At 39.3% G+C, this 6,811-nt stretch overlaps 1 pseudogene; it reads left to right on the plus strand.

Moving 5' to 3' along the window:
• The first annotated feature begins 2,212 nt into the window (after nucleotides 1–2,212).
• Nucleotides 2,213–6,811, plus strand: part of LOC101571530 — a 9,656-nt pseudogene continuing 5,057 nt past the window's right edge.

Here is a 6,811-nt window from a genome sequence, read left to right on the forward strand (position 1 = left end):
ATAATATTACATATCGACATACAAACACTCTCCACACCAGTCCCTGAATCGTGTGTATGACACAAAAGGATGGGTTCTATTCACTTATACTTTGCCAAGAATAAATGCACCATGCTGGGTCTGAGCTTAAATTTAGCTTTGGATTGCCTTGGGATTTCAAGCAACTATTCATTTTCTAAATGAGTATTTTTGTTTAAATTCTAAAGGGTCTTACTAGTTGTTGTAGAGCAGGTAACAGTAATATATTTCAGTTTAAAAATAGTTACTGAGGGGGGAGCTGGGGTATAGCTGCCTCCTTGTTGGCTTGCCAGGTGTGAGGCTTTGGGGTCAGCCTCCAGGGCCCACCCCTCCACCACCAGAAAAACATTACCTGGGTGAAAGGTTGAAAATGTATTAAAAATTGTGCTTCCTGATCTTACTGAAGTTGAATCTTGCTCTTGTCTCCCTACATGAAGCTTTGTTATTGATACAGGAGAATGAAATTCCCAACCTGCAAGTTACCTGGGTCCATTTCACGTTCTCTAAAACCAAAGAATGAATTTTAGGAACAATGGAGGTTAACAGCAGAGTATTTATTGGGGGGAAAGAGCTTCTGTCTGAGAGAGGACAGAAGGGGGATCCAAGTAGGTTACCCCCAAACCTGCCATTTCTAAGGATTTTAATAGAACAAAATCATGAGGCAAGGTGGGTTTAAGGAGGAAAATACAGGGAACTTGCATATGAGGTGGGGCAAAACTCTGCCCAACCAATAAGGTTACAAGCAAAATTGCTCAGATAAAATTAACTCCAGACCCAAATGGGGAAGCGAGGTAGCAGTTGGATTACTGACTCTTTCTGGTTTCCTCAAGGTGATGATCAACCCCAGATCGTTAGGGAGGTCAGCATTTGTTCGATTTGTCTTTAGGTCTCGCCCACAATGGGAGTGTCCATCTCTCTTACAGTTGCAAAACCTTACATTAGATTATAGCCATACAGATTGAGAAAAACAAAAGCATCCCTGGCACTTCTATTTGATGCTGTCCTGCCTATATGCAGCCAGTCTGCAAAAACCTATTATTTATTACATGAAAGGTAGGTGCTTTATATCCTCAATAGCAGAATCTGTTCCCCTCTAGTTTTCATTCTGTCCTGTACATAATACTTAGGCAAATAATTTGAATGTGTATAAATAAAAGTTTAGTTGAAGCTGATGAAAGCAAGAAAATTTTAGCCTGGGTTATTAAAAAACATATAATCATTTAAAATAAAATTTGAAAGTACATATAGAAATCAGAGCAAAGAACTATGGCTACAGAAAAGTAACAAAGAGGAGCTCTATGAGCAGTAACAAGCTGAGAATATACAGTCGAGGGCCCGTCTGCCTGTAAAATGACTATTGTCCTCAGAACCGCACTGTTCACAGAAAGAATTTAAAAATTCACTCACCTCTGTTAATTTTAGAACAGAGAGGAGTGGTGTCGCGGATCATCTGGAAGTATCAGATGACACAATGAATTCTATTTTTAGCTCTGCAATGCAGCCGTGGGACTTTACAACAGAATCCAACATGTTTTGTTAGAGATGCCACAACCAGTCACGACTGGCTAGCACTGCAGAAAACTGAAAGTCATTGCAGAAAGAATTATCATTGAGAGCGGAGAGTTAAGTTAAACTAAGGGACCGGAACAGTCACTGATGGTTGCTCTAGGAACACAGAATGGTGTCTATTTTTAAACCGGAAGCAGCAACACCTATGGAACCCAGTGGTTTTGACCATCAATTACTAGGGAAGAAAGCAGCTCTTCATATGTCCCGAGATAGGGAATATTGTTTTGGTGCGTAGTAACCAGCTTTGAGATCCTGCGATCATTCCTCCTGCACTTCCCAGTTATTTCCTCTAGATAGAGAAGACTTGTACTAGGGCCCCTCTGAGGCCTGTTCAAGGATCTAGGTTTTACAAAGCAAGACAGTTATGTAACCCCTGAACCTAGTAGGCATAATGATGCAATTCTCTCTTCTTTGGTTTTTAAATTTTACAAAGTAAAACTTTAATTAGAATGTTAGAGGGAAGTTAGGAAAGGATTTCAGTTTAGGTACCCAGAGGGGGCACACTCTGATGTAGGGGTTTGGACTAGCTCACTTACAAAGGCAAAAGGCCAATTTTTAGGATTATCTCATGGGTAGGGTCTGGTTGATTCCTATGTCAGTCCTGATGTCACAGTTCTGCATCATAATGGGTGAAATTCCCAGGTAAGAATGGTCTCTTTCTGTGGTAGCTCAGCCATGCGCAGTTTTAATTACAACGATTGGCCCATGGTTTTCCTTTTTGTTGGGTCTTTTTCTGGTTTTGGAGTCAGGGTATGGCTTGCTTCCCTGAATGAGTTGGGAAAGGTTGCTTCCCTTTCAATTTCTTTTTAAAAGGTGTTTCTTGTATGCAGGATATCATTGCCTTTTGCTTTTTGATTAAAACTGCTGTGCCTTTGAATGGCGAATTGAGACCATTGACACTGACAGTTAAGTTGCAAAACCTTGGCTTGGGAGCATAGTTCATCCTGCAAATATGCTTCTCATTGAAAGACCTGTACATCAAAGTGAATTTCCCCATAAGAAGTCATAGAAATTCAGAAGATTCATTGCGCAACCCTAAAATAATCATATAAAAATGCTGATAATACTTTAATGCAAACTAACAAATAAAAAATATGAATAAGAATAAACAAATCAACCTATATTTTCTAAGACCTCTGTGGCTGGTAAGAAAGAGGCAAGAGAGGAGGGTTATTGTGTAGGATGAGTTTCACTGTCACTGATGGAGTCACTGTTGTTGGCTCAATGCAATCTTTTCCTTACCTTTCATCTTTAACAAGGAAACTATACAAGGACACTTGCTTCTGTTTCCTTTTGAGGATCTTGTGGGAATTGACACTGCATTGTTGTTAGATCTATCATGTGCACTCTATGGCCTTATGCAGGTGGTGGTTTTCTATAAAATTTTGCAGTGTTTCCCACATTTTATGTATCTCCTTTATGTATTTTTTTTTTTCTTTTTAGCAGACCTGGGGATTGAACTCAGGCCCTTGGGCTTGCCAGGCAAGTGCTTATTCTACTGAGCTATCTCCATGGCCCCTCCTTTATGTAATTTGAAGTGAGAGATTCTTCTAGCTTTTTCTCCTCCTCCTCTGTAGATAAGTGATCTCCTCCATTGTTGTCTTGCTATTGAGTGGTGATCATCCACAATTTCACACACACACACACACACACACACACACACACACACACAGAAAAGAGAGAGAGACAGAGAGAGACAGAGACAGAGACAGAGACAGGGACAGAGATAGAGACACCTTTGGCTCAATTGTGATCATGTGACATTTGGCATCATATACTACTTGTATTGCAAGACATTGCTCATTTATCAAGTCAAAATTTATTGGAAATGTTTAGTTATCTTAAAATGCTCTCAGAGCAAGTTGCTTGGGTTCAGTGTTTTATTGTACTAGTTTTGAGTATATATCATAAAAAAATCTCCAAACTCAATTCAAACAACAAAAAATATCAAACCATCCAACTAGAAAATGCATAAGGAATGCAGAGATATTTTACTGAAAGTAAATAAGATGGCAAATGAACATATGAAAGATGCAAATCAAAAGTGTGAATTAAACCTTAATGAAACATCATTGTATATCTACCAGAATGGCTAAAATAAAACTGGCAAGGAGTCAGAGAAATTGGGTTATTTACATATTTCTGGGGGTAATAAAAATGCTATATTCTCTCTGGAAAACATTTTGGCAGTTTATTAAAAAAAAAAGTAAACATCCAGCTACCATAGGCCTTGGTTGCAACCTTGGACATTTATTGTAGAGAAATCAATACTTACATTTATATAGTTCTTCTATCTGAATGTTTGTATTGGCTGCATTATACTGCACAAAAGCTCAGAATAATTCAGATGTTGTTTAATGATTGGTTAAGGAAAATATGGTACAGCACTACCACAGCAGCACTATTACTGTTACTGAGAATTAAGAAAGAATGTACTGCTGAGATCTACAAACACCTGGATGAATCTCCAGAGAATTGTGCTGAGCAAGATTTAGTCTCCAAAGTTTATGTTCTGTATGATTCCAATTATACGACAATCTCAAAATAATAAAATATCAGAAGTAAAAAAAAGGTCGGTGGTTACTGGGGTCAAGAAGAGAGATGAGTAAGGAGGAAGAAAGGTGAGAGCACCTAGAATAAAGCCCCATAAAATATCCTTTGTGGTGATGGTGACTTCTGTATCTTTGCCGATATCCTCCTTATGATGTCACACTGAGTTTGCAAGATATTAGCATTGGAGGTACCTAGAAGAGCGAGACCTGTGTATTATTTCCTACAACTGAATGTGAATCTACAATGATATTTGATAAAAAGCTTAATTTGTAAAACAAAATAACCTCCCTCCAAACAAAAATAATCCTATATTCATTTCCAGAGGTCCCTAGGCTTGTTTTAGTCCCTTGAACAATTTCTGGTGCAGAGAAGATGCTAGCAAAGAGGACAAGAATTTGAAGCAACAATAATTATTTATTAAAGATACTTAATTTCACAACTTCTAGGAGCAAAGATACTCATTTTCTCTCATGGTCTATAAATATTTAATGTTATCCCTCTACCCCTGTAGTATTGATTTATTCTTATAAGTTTGTGGGTAGAGCTTTGAAAACTGAAGCAGGCAAAATTTGCTTGATAGCACAAACTATTCACAGAAGTGGTTGGAGATTTTTCATTTTCTCAAAGAAATTTCATTCAGCTTTGCTCTTCTTTGCTCATTGGAGATGCTAGATTCCTGAGCTCTTTCCTCCTGGGCACACATGTGAGATCTGGTGCCAACCAGCACCGAGCACAGGCAGCCGTCGGAACTGCCGGAAGCTAACTGGGCCAGTATGCTCACTATGTTCTGCTTTATGTAATCAAGCACCTAGAGAATTTTGGGGAGATGAGTAGACTCCTCTTGGAGGAAGGAAGGATGGCATACTTTTGCTCTACTTACTGATAGAATTAAGGTACCTGTGAGAACCCTCTCGATTTACTACTCACCCTCAGTAAGGGGACAGTGTCCACAAGACAGGATGCAGTGACAAGGTAGGCTATGGAAAGGAACAGCGTTTCTGAGAATTCACCCTAGTGAACAGAAATGGATCCATCAACATATCTGCTAAGCTAGGAGAGTATATCCTGCAGGTCTTGAGGAGAGATGATTGGACTGATGATTTATGCTTCTAAGGGAATTAATATAAATTTATATTCCATCACAGCCAAAGGATGTCAAGATCTGCAGTCAATTTATCACACAGTTGATGGAGCAGTTCCCTCTAGTGGTCAGAGCCTGTGCTGCTGCATGAAGAAATAAAGCAGGAAAGGCTTTTCTTAGTTCAGGACATACCTTGACAAAAATCACTGAGAAGTGTTCATAACACAATTTTAAGATTTATAAAATAAATCAGTCCACACAGACTTAGAGGATACCTCGGTTGCTTTCCTCTCATTGCTGGATCAAAATACCTGACTCCCAAAAGCAAAGAAGGTGAGGTTTATTGAGTTCACAGTTTGTGGAGGTTTCAGTCCACCCTTAGCTGGCCCCAAGGCAGAGTAGCACATGGCACAGGGCAGCGGTTCATGGAGGTGGAAAACAGCAAAACAGCAAGAGCAAAAAGGGAGGAGCAGCGGCAGTAGCAGAGCAGAGAGCAAGCCTCTCTGCCCTCCTTGTGCTCCGTTCAGGCTACCCATGGGGGTAGCTCTCACATCCATAATCCCAGAAACACTCACACCCATGATCCCAGCATTGGATTATGAATTAATCATAAACTCTAGAAGTCTGCCCCAGTGACTGCAGCGAGGCTTTGGGGAGACAACTAGACACAAACAATGACAGAGGAAAACCTAGGTTTTTGTACATCCACATGCACAAAAGTGAACTGTTCCTATAATCTCTTAGCTATCCCAGCAGTACTTTTCTTTTTTATCCTCGGTGCTGCAAAATTTCACAGTTCTCTCGAGAACAGCCCATTATATACACATTAGGAATTCAGTGCTATTTCCTTTATCAAGATCTATAATTTAGTATCAGACTCATATTTTTCTGTGAAATTATTTCCCAAAGGAAATATATCCTAAACTCTGATCTATAAATGTGGAAGTAAGGGATGCTTAACTTCAGACACTGAGGAGGAGTTAAAACTGTGTAGGGCTGTTTGTCCCACCATGCCACATCAGCCTAACTCAGCTCACACAGGTCTTTGGATCCTTTTCTCTGACTTGTTCTGCAGTACAGGGAAACCAGTGACAGCTCCAGCTTTATCATTCGACTGTGATTCCAAAAATGTCTACAGGTTTCAGAGTCTTGTTTCATGATGGCTCATTTGCCAAAAGGTTCACTTCCCCAAGTGCCTTCCACCAATCTTGAGAAGTTTCTTCTTCTGTTATTTCTCCTACATTGTGAAACTGATGTAGGTTACTGTACTCTGCAGGGGGACCTGTTTCTTTGGCATTTTGCAAAGGTAGTGTTTCCTTAGATGGTGGTTCTTATGTAGCACCGAGAAGAGGGGATAGGGAGGAAATGGCTGCTAGCCTAGTTTTCAGAGTGGGATTTAAGTATAATTTGGAAAAAAAACCCTCACAATTTTTAATTACATTGTTTTAATGTGATTTTCTTTTCTTTTTTTCTGATAATTTTATTGATAAACGAATAGCAATGAGACAGTTTCAAATCAAATTGGTAGGACAGTTTCAATAATTAACACATTGCATACATTCTTCCTAGTGGTTAATTGCTGTACAAGAT

The sequence above is a fragment of the Octodon degus genome, unplaced genomic scaffold, assembly GCF_000260255.1.
Source record: "Octodon degus isolate 3935 unplaced genomic scaffold, OctDeg1.0 scaffold00012, whole genome shotgun sequence".
In the NCBI taxonomy this organism is placed as follows: Eukaryota; Metazoa; Chordata; class Mammalia; order Rodentia; family Octodontidae; genus Octodon; species Octodon degus.